The sequence below is a fragment of the Phodopus roborovskii genome, unplaced genomic scaffold, assembly GCF_943737965.1.
Source record: "Phodopus roborovskii unplaced genomic scaffold, PHOROB, whole genome shotgun sequence".
In the NCBI taxonomy this organism is placed as follows: Eukaryota; Metazoa; Chordata; class Mammalia; order Rodentia; family Cricetidae; genus Phodopus; species Phodopus roborovskii.
The window spans coordinates 3,890,596-3,905,074 of NW_026126485.1; the positions used below are offsets into that span (position 1 = coordinate 3,890,596).

General features: G+C 41.8%; 1 pseudogene; it reads right to left on the reverse strand.

Moving 5' to 3' along the window:
• Positions 1-1,732: 1,732 nt before the first annotated feature.
• On the reverse strand, positions 1,733-10,426 carry LOC127229729 (40S ribosomal protein S2-like; annotated as a pseudogene).
• Positions 10,427-14,479: the final 4,053 nt, after the last annotated feature.

Genomic DNA, 14,479 nt, shown 5'->3' on the forward strand with positions numbered 1-14,479 from the left:
GACAACCTCAGATGTCTTACTAACTCCTTTGAGACATAATTTGAGCCTGGAGCTCATCAAGTATCTAGCTGGCCAGTGGGTGCCAGGGATCTGACTTTCTCTCCTCACTAGTGTTAGGATTACAAATGTGTGATATCTAGCATTTTTTACATGCATTCTGTTATTGAACTTAGGTCCTTATCCTTGCAAAGCATGCCTGCCTGCCTGTCTGTCTCCTCAGGCCTAGTAGGATTATATTTAATGAGAGTTTGAATTGGAACCTAAATAAGTATATGTAACTTTCTGACATGTAGGCTTATAACAGGTAGAGATAGCTTGGTCATGACTCTAGTGAAGCCATGCTGGCCTCTGACAATGGGGTTTGTGGCTCTAATAGGAGGGTGAAGAAAGAAAACATGCCCCTGTTGTTTTTATCATCTTTCCACTACCATTTCTGGTAGCCTTTTAGGTAGGTATAACAAGGAAGGTAGAAGTCTTGTAAATGCAGTCTGTAGTGTCATCAAGTACAAAGGCACAGGACTGATGCACCAGTAATGAAATGCACGAAGTGGCCCTTAGTTCTGCTTTAAATAATTAGACATTTGGAATCAGCACCATCATCTATTCCTGCCAATGCACTTAGCCACATCTGGAAGAATCTTTTTTCAAGTTAGGTTCAGAGATTCACATGGCAAACAGGTTGTAGGGATTTGGTGTGGATTCTTCTTAGGGGGCCATTGTTGGCCTGGAACAATGCCCTGTTCATTTTAACCATTGTGTACTATGTTTTCTAATACCATGTTAGTTCCTTTTACATCTCTGTGGACTAATACCTAGTTGAAGCAATTTATGTGAGGAAGGTATTTATTTTGGCCCAAGTCCATAGATACAGTCCATGACAGTGGTAGATAAGACATTGTAGCAAGGATTCCATCCATGTTGGTGGGAACTTGCAACACGTGTGCTCTTCAAATCTTAGCTGTAAGGAAGCACAGAGCTCCAACTGGAAACAGAGCCCACCTACAACCCTTAAGCCTTCCTCTGTATCCCTATGTCTTCAAGCCAGGCTCCATGCCCAAAAGCTTCCACAGACTCTCAAAACAGTACCATCAGATGGAGACCATCAGATGGAGCCTGTAGGGGACAGTTTTCATTTAAACTGTAGCACTGTTCCAGAGAGTGTGATCCATTTCCTAACAAGGATATGTAGACCCTTACAGAGGCTTCTGAGTCTTGTTATTTAGTGTCTGGCAGTGTTTTAGTTAGGTTTTTACTTCTGTGAAGAGACACCATGACCACACAATTCTTATAAATGAAGAAATTATTTGAAGGATCTCGCTTACAGTTTCAGAGGTTCAGTCCATTATCATCATGGTGGAGAGTGTGGTGGTATGCAGGCAGACTTGGCACTAGAGCTGAGAGTCCTATATCTTGATAGAGGCAACAGAAAGTTGACGGACAGTCACACTGAGGGAAGCTTGATCCCGCCTCCACAGTGACACACTTCCTCCAATAAGGTCATACCTCCTAACAGTACCACTTCCTTTGGGGGTCATTTTCTTTCAAACCACCACAGGCAGCTTCAGATCTCTGATGTTCAAGAGAATTCAACTGTTCTCTTAAACCTTAAAGGTCATCCTAGATATATCTTTGTCTTGTCTATTCTTTTTTTTTTAAAACAGACTTAATTCACATTATTATTATTATTATTATTATTATTATTATTATTATTATTACTATTGTATAAAAACCCTTATGTGGTGGCCTCAGCTTGAGCCTCGATCCTCTGAACAGAGACACTGATGTGGATTTTTACAAGATGGTCAATGAATTCCTGGTAGGGAGACTGTGAATATAGTCTTCAGAGGTTGGGGGTCAGGTGGCTGTAGGTCTTGGAGATGACATTGAAGGTGGCCTTGGTAAAGTTGTGCAGGGTGGTAGTGCAGCCTCTGGCTGATGTGTAGCAATCATCAAATCTGGCCATCATCAGTAGCTTATTGGACCCAGGAGGAGAGACTATGCCAGTGCCTCTGGGGGCGGGGATGAGATATAATAGCAGAGACACAATGGCTTGCATCTTGCATGGAACATTGTGGAGCTTGCCAATCTTGTTTCCCCCAGTAACCTCTCTGTACAGGGACAATGTAAAACTTGGCCAAGATAATGGCCTCTCTGATGGCAGTGGCTGTCTTGTTGGAGCACTTAACACCAAGACCAACATGACCATTGTAGTCCCCTTTATTCACAGAAGCCTTGAACCTGGTCTGGTGGTCAGCCTGAGTCTGCTTCTGCACTGACATGATCTTTAGAACTTCTTCCTTAGGATACACCCAGGAAAAAGTCAATAATCTCAGATTCCTTAATGGGCAGGGAGAACAGGTAGATCTCCTTTGTGTATTTTACTTGATCTTCATGTCCTTGACCAGGTGGCACAGCTTGGTGAGGGGGGTTCCATTCCTTGTGTTTGGCTTTGGCTTTACTTCACCAGTCTTGAGGCCTTGATCTCAGAAGCTTTTATGGGCCATTAACCTTATCCCCCCACCCCCAAGGTCTCCGAACTGCTGCAAATTGTCTGCCATTTGGTGTTTCCCCAAAGAAGCAGCCACTTGTCTTTATTCTTCATCCAGTTTAATCTTCTCCAAAGGCTTGTGATCAGGGATGTCCTGTCTGTATGCTGTGAATATATGTTTCTCTTATTGGTTTAATAAACACTGATTGGCTAGTAGCCAGGCAGGAATATATAGGTGGGGCTACCAGACAAGGAGAATTCTGGGAGGAGAAGGGCAGAGAGGAGCCACCAGAGAGACACCATGTAGCTGCAGGTCCAGGCATTCACCACTGAGCCAAGACTATGTGAAAATACTTGGATAAATAGAAATGGGTTAGTAATTAAGAGAGAGCTATCCAATAAGAAGCCTGAGCCATTGACCAAAAAGTTTATAATTAATATAAACCTTTGAGTGTTTATTTGGGACTAAAGGGTGGTGGGACTAGGCAGAACAAGAAACTCCATATATAGGCTTGAACTCTAATAGGGAGATTGTTTTCTGGGCACATGTGGTTAACAGGTCAGTCAAGGAGGATGTGAGCTAAAAAAAATATGGGAAGAAACTGCATTGTAGAAAGGCTAAAAGAGCAATAATGTGTTGGTCTCTTGGATCTTGAAGGTGAGGGAAAACAATTGAGCATATGTATTAGTCAGTTATCCCATTACAGTGACAAAATGCCTTGTAGCTTCTGGAAGGAAGGGTTTATTTTGAATCATAGTTGAGGGATAATCCATCATGGCTAGAAAAGCATGGTGGCAAGAGTGTGAGGTAGCTAGTCACGTTGTGTCTGCAGTGAGGAAAAAGAGAGAGCAGAGAGTAATGAATGCTGGTCTTCTGCTCACATCCCTTTTTTTTTCTTTTATTTAGTATGAAACCCTGGCCTATGGGATGGTAACACCCACAGTCAGGATTAGTCCTTCCTACTTTGTTAAACCTATTAGGACATGTCCTCACAGACACGCCTAGAGGTATGTCTACTAGGTGATCCCGATCCAGTCAAATGGATGATGAGTAAGCATCACAACATGGTGATTTCTAAGCACTTTAAAAATGGATGAACTAGAAAACAAGATAAACAAGTGAATTGTGGTTTCTTCTGGGCTTTCTCTGTTCCCTCTTAGAAGCTGTAACGTGGAAGACTTCTGGAAGCAGGAGCTGGCAAGTGATGATCTGCTTCCTAAGTTTATGGCTAGGCTGCTTGAGTTGAACCGACTTCCTGAGTGACTCCTTTGGTCCAGCAGATCTCCCTCTCTCATGTCTTGTTTCCAGTTCAAGTGTGAATCATGTTGTTTTCTACATCCAAAAGTATTTCCCAATCAGAATTTTCTCCACCGCTCCATCTCCAGTAATTGAGTTATTGCTTCCCTTGGTGACACAGCATAGCCTCCTCCTGCATCTGTCTGCTTCTTTTCTTGCCCTCTGATCTCACTGTTCACACACCAGAGGCTGCCATGGGTCAGCTAGAGGGTCACCTAATCCTGGCACAGAGAAGGAGACTGATGGAGGAGGATAGTGTGATTGGAACAGATTGCCTGGAAGGGGTTGACCTCTGGGCCTGGTTGGTAGTTGAAGCTGTTTTACTTATGGTAACTTAAATCTGTGGTTCTTAAGTGCAATTTTTTTCCAGGTTCTGCATTTGATTTGGCAATAAAAATGAAAAAGTATCAACCACACCCCCTTGTACCCCATATCAAATCAATTTAATTTTTTGTTCAAATCCTGCAGTGATTTTCCCAATACCTACCTGGCATGTTCTGGATGGCTGTTTGGTTCACTCCAATTCCACCCCTCATATGTTCCTGTCTTTCCAATTGTAGTTTGCTAATTTCTCAGAATCCCCAAAATGTCCCTGCCTCTGCACAGCAACCTTCTCCTCTAGATATTCTCAATGGCTCATCTCTTTTATCCTTCATACTCATGTATATTTCAGCATCACCTCATGGACTGCTTTCCTTCATCACCTCCCATAAAACAGGCCTGCTGTGTGTGTGTGTGTGTGTGTGTGTGTGTGTGCTGCAAACTCACCTTAGGTGTTGTTCGTTGTTCTTCAGATACCTACCTTGCTTTTGTAATTTTAAAAAAGCAAATAAGGCCTTTATTTATAGGCAAACTGCTGCAGAAGGGGTTCCTGTAAGAATCAGAGCCTGCTGTCCACTTACCACCTGGAGTATAAGGCAGAAAGGAAGGTCAGGCAAGAAGGCTGAGAGATTTCCTTTTATGTTTATTTGTTTGTCCCTTGATTGGCTGTTGCTAGAAGCACCAGGACCCTTTTAATGCGGGATCTTTCACTGGCCTGGAACTTGCCAAGTAAGCTGGTATGGCTCCCAGCAAACCCCAGGGATGTAACTAGTATCATGATTACAAGCATGCCTTATTATGCCTGGCTTTATGTGTTTGTTTATTTATTTAATCTATTTATTTATTTTTAGTGTGGGTGCTGGGCATATAACTCATGTCCTTTTGCTTGCACAGCAAACACTTTACCACCAGAACCATGCACCAGCTGCCCTCTGTCTCCTCCCTCTGTTCTGTTTCTCTTCAGGAAATTTCCCTTTTCTCTGCCTAGAACAGTGCTTTTGACATAGTACTCAGCAAAATTAAATAGATAAATGAATGAAAAGCAAACATATATTCAAAACTAATAGTGAGATAATTCCAGGTAGTACTTTTGTGTTAATTATCTTCTCTTAAAGAACACAGAGAAGGTAAAATAGGTCCTGAGCCATTCAGAGTCAGGCACAACTCTGAACAAAATGACCTGGAAAATTGAAATCAAACTCTGTTTTGACCCAAATAAAGCAAGAATAGCTTCAATTTTCTTCCTCACTTTGTCAGCAACAACCACGCCCTAGTTTGCTGAGAAAAATCAGATTTTAGCTAGATTTGGTTATGAATTGCTGCCTAACCAATGAGAAGTAAATAGAGTTTCCATTTTGTCTCTTTTAAAATGGAGACTTTTGATTTATACTCATGGCAGTTTATACACTCCAACTGTGTATATGTACCAAATTCCTTAAACAGAGAGCTTTTGTTTAGTAAATGCTTTGTCCAAATATCAAATGAACTCTTTATTCTTTCTGTACCTATTATATATAACAAGGTCTGGCTCATCTCTATTTTGAGGATATTTTCCTAAAGTATATTTGAAAGGGGACATTTTCCATAACCTCATGTGAGCCACCTTCTCACATAATATTGGTAAGATGTCACTTCTCCCAATTTGAACTGTAGATCCTGTGCAGTCTCAACCAAAATACCACCATGTTGGTTTGTGCATTTCAACAAACTGGTTCCACAGTTTATATAGACAGGTAAATGACTCAGAATAGCAGCATTGTTTTGCAGAAGAACCAAGTTGGAGAACTGGCTACCAAATTCCAGCTAGTGCTACCTAGCATCAAGACTTACTATAAGCCAAGAGTGTTTAAGACAGTATTGTTTTGGGAAAAGATTGGAACATAGGTCAGGGGGTCATAATAGAGAACTCAGGAATAGAACTTCACAAATATGATACTCTAGTCATTAATAGTTGGCCAAAGGCACCGGGGGAGTCTTTTCAATACTCTGTGTTGAACAATTAATGTCAACACACTCCAACTTAGTCAAGCCAAACCAAAACAAAACATTGACCTTTACACAAATTAACTCTGTGACACAGACCTAACTACAAAAAGCAAAATGAAAAGTTCAAGAGGAAACAAGAGAAAATTTAAGGTCTTTGGGTATTGTGACCAGTTTATATACACTAAAAATGTTCCTGAAAGAAAAAAAACTAGACAAATGGTTAAAATTTAAAACTTCTTCAAAAAGTTGCTGTTAAGAAAATGGGAAGATTCACTGGATATCCATAGATCACCTGGCTACAGAAGCAGGCAGGCTAACTGCAGATCTCTACCTCTCCCTTCGTTCCTTTAAATCAACTCCTCCAGTTTCACCTCCAGCTCTGTAGCAAACCACCTGCTGCAGCCTCCCCTCCCTGCCCCCATCTCCAGCAGATCAGTAGGTCTTCTCCACTTACATACCTTTCCTCCCCTCAACCCCCAGCTCCAGCAGGCATTCTCTGGGAACCCACCAACCACCCATGCCTGACAGAGAAGGGAGTCAGTGAGCTTCAGATACTCATGCTCCCTTCTCTCCTCCAATCCAATTCCCCAGTCTCATCCCCAGCCCTGTAGCAGATCACCTGCCTAAGTCTCTCCTCACTCTGCCCCATTCTCAGGGGACTAAGCAGATCCTTGTGGAACACCTGTCTTTCCTCCCTCTTGTGGATCCCTCAGCCTCATCCCTAAGCTCCCAATACCTAGAAACACATTGTATTTGGAAACCCCAGTGGCCACATCTGGCAGATTCCAGAAGAACTCTCTACCAGGTGACACACAGTACCACACTCTCCTAAGGACTAGAGAGAGCAACAGAAGCCAAGGAACAAAACACCACTCAACAAAGACAAGATGAGATACCAGTACCTGGAATTACAACCATCTCAAAGCTTAGACTCCAGCTCCAGGGTAAAAACATAGTCAGGACAACATGTCTCCACTAGAGCCCAGCAACCCTACTACAGTAGGCCCTGAGAAATGCAACATAGCTGAACTGCAAGACAAGGATCAGAAAATAGCCTTTATGAATATGATAGAGGTCTTTAAAGAGGAAATGAATAAACCCCTTAAGGAAATCTATGAAAACACAAACAAGCAGTGGAATGAAATGAATAAAACTGTCTTATAAATGGAAATATAGTCAATAAAGCTTATTGGAGTTACCAACCAATGTCTGATATGACTTAAGGTTCTGGATGGAATGGGAGGTGAGGAGGAACTGGGAATGGAAATTGTAATCAGGGTATATTATATGAAAATAAATCTATTTTCAATAAAAGATAATAATAAATGGAAAGATAAAGCATAGACTTAATTTATTTGCCAAATGCATGTGTGATGAATGCCTGATATCTGAAATTCATAAATAACTCGTAACTCAACAATAAGAATAACCCAACTAAAGAAATGAGTGAACATCTAAACAAATAATCTCTAAAAGAAGATACACATATGGTCAGTTAGCACATGAAAATATTCTCAACAGTGTTTTCCATTGGGGAATTACAAATTAGAACCACAAAAAGACACTGCCACATCTACATATTAAAAGAACCATGATAAATAAATCTCCCACAATTCCTAAAGTCATGAGACTGTAAGGCAATAGAAATTCCTTTGCTACTGGTGAGAATGAAATTTGCCACAGCCATTTTGGCAGTTCCTTTGGAAGGGCCTAGAACATCTCTCTTATATTATTTTATCGATAGCTCAATTTCTTCTCTTGGTGCCTTTTGGTAAGAAAACATTTGCTATAAACCATAAGATTTTCTACAAACCACAAGATTTCATGTGGTAACACATAAGAAGGAATTTGGATATGACAGTTCCAGGATGGCTGATGACAGCATGCTGTGCTGCTCCTGGCTTTGCCTTGTTGGAGCTAGAGGGTGCTGTGGCTTTGAACACAGTCTTTTCTCTCCAGCAGAAATTAGCTGGAGAGGTTCTTCCATCAGCAGAGAGATCATCTTGGATATGGGCCACCACAGGGTCTCACAGGTTCCTGAGTTCAAACTCAATCCGTGGTCCTGTTTCTCAGAAACAGAGAGGGGACATCTGTGGCTCATTCTTGTACATTGGGCATAGCAGCACCTGCCATATGAACATGCCTAGGGTTCAGCTGTCAAGGAAGAGGTGTGAAATGGAGTGGCTGTTGGGAGAGCAGGCATAGTATCTGCCACCTAATTGATTTCTATATATTTTACAGTTGGCCTTCCAATGATGAAGACAATACTCTGGGGTTGGGGGAGTTAGCTCAGTGGCCGAATGCATACCAAACAAGTGAGAAGAAATGAGTTAAGTCCATAGCACAGAAAGAAAGATTTCATATCTCATAAAACTTCAGTTTCCAGTGTTCATGTACATTGCTTTGTTCAGTTGTCATTATAACCACAACAGAGGCAGAGACAACTTTTCTTCTCTGACAGTGAAAGAGAGACTTTGGGTGGTAGTGGTTGTGGTGCTGGGATTTGGCACAGTTGGTAGAAGCCTAAGGAACCTCTACCAGTACTGCTGGATCCTTGACTATGCCATAGGAAAGATTGTCCAGATGGGTCGGAATGAAGCAAAGTTAGTGAGTTCATTAAGCAGAGAAAGAATGTGCTTCAGATTTAAGTGGAGGGAGGGAGAGAGAGACAGAGAGAGAGAGAGCACTCCAATTATTTTTACAATAGCTGCATATATGATTCTGTGGTTTTCTAAAATACTTACAGATAATTTATGACTTAAAAATTAAGAAAAGTTTAAACATTGAAGTTTGGGGCTGGAACTGTAGCTCAGTTGGTTACACATTTGCCTACCATGAATGAGGCTCTGATTTTGAGCCCCAGTACCTCATGAACTGTGCATAGTGACACATGACTACTCCCAGCCTTTGGAGGTCGAGACAGGAACATCAGACGTTCAAGATCATCTTCAGCTATCTAAATAGTTTTAGGTCATCCTGGGATACATGAGAGTCTGTTCCAAAAAAAAAAAAATACTTTTAAGTGAAAGTTAAAAATTAAGTTGAAAGAGGTAATTCACTTGTTCTTCTCAAATAATTTCATTTTTGTCAATGAAATCATAAGGTGATTTTATTGCTTAAGTTTAAGTATGAGAGAGGAGGACTACTATAGTTAAATCAAGACCATAATCATTCTGCCTATGTTGTCCTTTGTCAGTGGTATATGTGTGTGTTGTACATATATGTGAATGTAGATGTGTGTACCTATGCACATACAAGAAAAGGCCAGAGGGGGATGTCAGATATTTTCTTCTGTCACTCTCTACCTTATTGCTTTGAGACAAGGTCTCTCACTGAACTGAAAACATACCTTTTGGACTAGGCTGTCTGGCCAGTAAGCTCTTGGGATCTACCTGTCTTCACCCCACATTTCTAGGTTATGGCACATAAGACACACTGAATTTTTATGTGGATGCTGGGGATTTGATCTCAGACCCTAGGATGCTTGGACAGCAGTACTCTTGATCTCTGAGCCATCTCCCCAGTTTTATTTGCTATTTTTAAAACATTCGTATTTGAGATGTCTTCAGGAAAACAAAAATTATCTCTGTAAGTAGTTTTGATTTTATCAGTTGCATTGTGATTTCTGACTCCCACTTAGATTTTGGAGTAGGAACTTCTCCCCATTTCCATGTCCCATAATTGTCCTCATCTTTGTATCACTCAGTAGGCCCTGAGTGAGTCGGTCTTGGAGTTTTTCAGAGCTTGGAGTAGATTGAGAGCTTTTGACATGAACTTCCTATACCTCTTTCACTCTTCTACCAGTATATGCAAAACACCTGGGAGCCTATGCATGGAGCTATCCTGGAAGTTAGGGCCATGCTTTCTGTTCAGACAGCACCCAGTGTTCTCCACAGATGGTGATTGCTGGGTGCTGGATGGCTGAGTGCAGGCTGCTAGAGAAGGAGTGGGTGGTGAGGCAAAATTTTAACACAGACAGGTCTTGTGAAAACTAAGCAATGCCTGGACAGAGGATGATGTCTCCCAGCTGGGGTCCAGATGGAGGCTGCAGATGTGTGAAGGCTGCATCAGCCTACAGGGAATCCAAATGCTCTAAGAGGCGTCTTAGCCGTCTAATTCTCTGTCAGAAGCAGCTCCAAGACTGGATCCTACCATTAGTGTGCCCTCCCTCTTTTTCTCCTCCCCCAACCCCCGTCTCTTCATCTTGTTCTGTGTGTATGTTGATATATATATGCATATGTGTAGGCCAGAAGACAAACTTGGGCAACTTACCTCAGGCACCAGTCACCAATTCTTTTTGAAGCAGGGTCTCTCAGTGATCTGGGACTTGACATGTAGGCTAAGCAGGTTGGATATATGTCCCAAATTTCCTGTCTCAGATTTCCCAGTGCTGGAATTGCAAGTGTACACCATTATGCCAATCATTTTTACATGGGCTCTAGGGATCAAACTCAGGTCCTTATGCATGCAAGTTAAGCATTTTACTGATGCCACCATCTCCCCAGCCCCATTAGTTTGATGCTTATGTTTGAGATCAAATAAGGGGCGGAACTACAACTTTGGGGGAGCACCCAGAAACACAGAGCCACAGATAAACACATCTGCCTACTTCATAGAAGTAGATGACATGGGAGCTCCCAGGATTTTCTTTTTTCTTTTTCTTTTTTTTTTAACAGTCAATAAGTGACCTTTATTTCTTTCTTAATAAACACTCAAAGCCTTTTCCTGAAAGAATTGCAGCAGTTTCTTCCCAGCACTAGGTAGCAAAGGCAGGATTAACTGTGATTAATGCAAATCTCAATGACATCACACTGTCGGCTCCACCCAGCTCAATATAACTTTTCCAAATTCTATCCAACAAATCTGGTCTGTCTTCATTCACATGACATGAATCAATGCATCCTGAGTATTTTTTTTAATTTAATTTATTATTTTACATGTCGATCCCAGTTTCCTCTCCCTCCCTTCTTTCCTCCCTCCCTCCTTTTTACCCTCTCTGCCCCCTCACATGCATCCTGAACACCCTCCCCTCCCATTCCCCTACCCCAATTCCACAAGTAGGGCAATGCCATCCAGGTGGGGTCATGTAGGTCTGTCAGGTCATTTGAAGTAGGGACTAGGACTTCTCTCCTGTCTCTAGGTTAAGGCAGTATCCCTCCATGGGGGTGTGTTCACAAGGTCCTTTTGTGCACCAGGGATACATTTTGGTTCTACTGTCTGAGGTCCCTTAGACTGCTCAGTCCTTCTGGCTGAGACCCATATTCAGGGGGGCCTGAGTCAGTCGCATGCTGGATTCCCAGCTATCAGTCTGGGGGCCCGTTAGCTCCTCCTTGTTCAGGTCAGCTGTCTCTATGTGTCTCTGCAACCTGGTCTTGTCCTCTCCATCTGTATCTGGATTCTAGTTCGACTCAGTGTTTAGGTATGGGTGTTTGCTTCTGTTTCCAACAGGTATTAGATGAGGGCTCCATGGATAAGTTAGTTGTTGATCTCACTATCCGGGAAGGGCATTTATGGTAGCCTTTCCACAGCTGCTCAAACAGCTGGTGATCCTTTGCTCTAGGTCTAAAATCCATATATGAGTGAGTACATACCATGTTCCTCTTTTTGTGACTGGGTTACCTCATTCAGGATGGTTTCTTCAAGTGCCATCCACTTGCTTGTGAATTTCAAGATTCCATTATTTTTTTCTGCAGAATAGTATTCCATTGTGTAGATGTGCCACATCTTCTTTATCCATTCTTCAGTTGAGGGGCATCTAGGTTGCTTCCAGGTTCTTGCTATTACAAATAATGCTGCTATGAACATAGTTGAGCACATGTCTTTGTTGCATGGATGTGGATCATTTGGGTATATGCCTAAGAGGGGGGATTGCCAGGTCCTGTGGTAAACTAATTCCCATTTTCCTGAGGAACCGCCATACTGATCTCCAAAATGGCTGTATGAGTTTGCACTCCCACCAGCAGTGGAGGAGTGTTCCCCTTTCTCCATATCCTCTCCAGCATGAGTTGTCATTGGTGTTTCTAATTTTAGCCATTCTCGCAGGAGTAAGATGGTACCTCAAAGTTGTTTTGATTTGCATTTCCCTGATAACTAAGGATGTTGAGCATTTTCTTAAGTGTCTTTCAGCCTTTTTGATTTCCTCTATTGAGAATTCTTTCTTCAGTTCTGTACCCCATTTTTAATAGGGTTATTTGGTGTTTTGTTGACTAGTTTCTTGAGTTCTTTGTATATTTTGGCGATCAGCCCTTTGCCAGATGTAGGATTGGTGAAAATCTTTTCCCAGTCTGTGGACTGCTGTTTGGTCTTGTCCACCATGTCCTTTGCCTTACAGAAGTTTCTAAATTTGAAGAGGTCCCATTTATTAATTGTTGATCTCAGTGTCTGTGCTCCTGGAGTTATGTTCATGAAGCGGTCTCCTATACCAATTTGTTCAAGGGTACCTCCTATTTTCTCTTCTAAGAGATTCAGTGTGGCTGGATTGATGTTGAGATCTTTGATCCATTTGGACTTGAGTTTGGTGCATGGCGACAGACATGGGTCTATCTGCAGTCTTCTACATACCATCATCCAATTGTGCCAGAACCATTTGTTGAAGATACTGTCCTCGCCCCATTGTATTCTTTTAGCTGTTTTGTTGAAACAGCTAAAAGAGAGAGGTGTTCATAGGTGTGTGGGTTAATATCAGGATTTTCAATTCGATTCCACTCTGCTCATTGCTTACTGTCTGGTCCTTGACCTGGGTCCTCACTACCTGTCAACCAGCAGGAAAATTACCAAGTAATAAATCCACATGTTTCATGTAGTAGTCTATACTGAAAAATTTCTTTGTCAGAGTGTTTTCAATACACATATTAAAAGGTACGCAGATTTAAGACCACTTAAACCATGTCTTACTCTTGATACTTCATAATAAGTAAATGTGTCTAATCTTTTGACATTGTGACACAATGATGTCATCTACATGTTCATACTGGAGAACCATGCAATGGATTTACAAAAGGTACAAATGGCTTTTAGGATTCAGAAGAGACTGGTTCCAGGAAAAAATTCTGTTAATGCTGAAGATCCTTCCTGAGGTACTTGGCATATGACCTGTGCCCATCTTTCTGTACACTTTAAGCCATCTCTAGATAGGTTATAATACCTAATACAATGAGAATCTGTGTAAGTAATTATAGATCGTAATCTAGGAAATAAGGACAAGGAAGTACAAAAAAAAAAAAAAAAAAAAAAAAAAAAAAGGTCTGTGCATGCTTTGTAGAGATGTAATTCTTCCCCGGGGTATTTTTGATCTATAGTTGGCTGAATTCATGGATGAGGAACCCAAAGATACAGATGGCAGACCAGCTTTATCTAATTTGGTAAAAGTTTAAAGAAGAAAATATACTAAGATCATACTTTCTCTGAAAGGAGGAAGGAAGGAAAGAAGGGAGGAGAGAAGCCAAAAGGGGTGGGAAGAGTGGAGGGAGGGAGGGAGGAAGGAAGGATGAGAGAGATGGCAGTGAATGGATGCCCTTTGTGTTTATTCTTAACCTTTAATCCTTTCTTTAATCTGATCCTCTTTCCCCTCAATCTTGTCTCTAGGCTCTAAATCCATGAGATTAAAGTAAAGTTGATGTCATTTATTTTGGACTTAAACTCCAATTTTCTTTGTAAGTAGGGATCTTCACATTTCCATCCATTGCAGCAGATGTGAGAGCTTGCAAATCTAGTTCCCTAAACATCAGCAAACCCCACAGGCCTGCAGGTAGATTCAGTCACACATTGCAAATTATAAGTCTAACTCTAAAGCTGGAGCCTGTTTGCTTCCTCTGTGTGTCTGTTGTTTGTGTTCCATCACTCAGGCCCCCTGGAAGCAGAGAACTCTACTGTGGTCATGGTGGGGAAGACACGATGGCAGGAGTGTGAGGCAGCTGGTCCCATTGCATCTGCAGCCAGGGAAACATGGAGAGAGGAAGCTGGTACTCAGCTCACTTTCTTCTTTCTATTCAGTTTAGAACCCCAATCCTTGAGATGGTGCTGCCCATAGTTAGGATACATTCCCATCTCACTTTGTCCAATCTGGAAACCCTCACAGACATCCCAGAAATTTGTCTTCTAGGTAATTCTAGGGCCTGCCATTTGACAATATCAACCCTCATTACGATGTGAGGCTTCTTCCAGTAAAATGTTGTGATGGGGCTGGAGGTGTACCACCATGCTTGTATAAGAAGTAGGTTTTGGATTTCGTGTGTCTACTGTTTCCCTCTATTGCTTTTTAGAGAGTGCCATCGGTTCTGTACAGAGGTTAAGTGGTGTTTTCTTGGGAGGCACAAGACATCAGTGTCATGCCTTAGGGTGGCATCAGAGGCTTTTTTGACTTGTAGAATTGTGTCTGTTACTGTGCT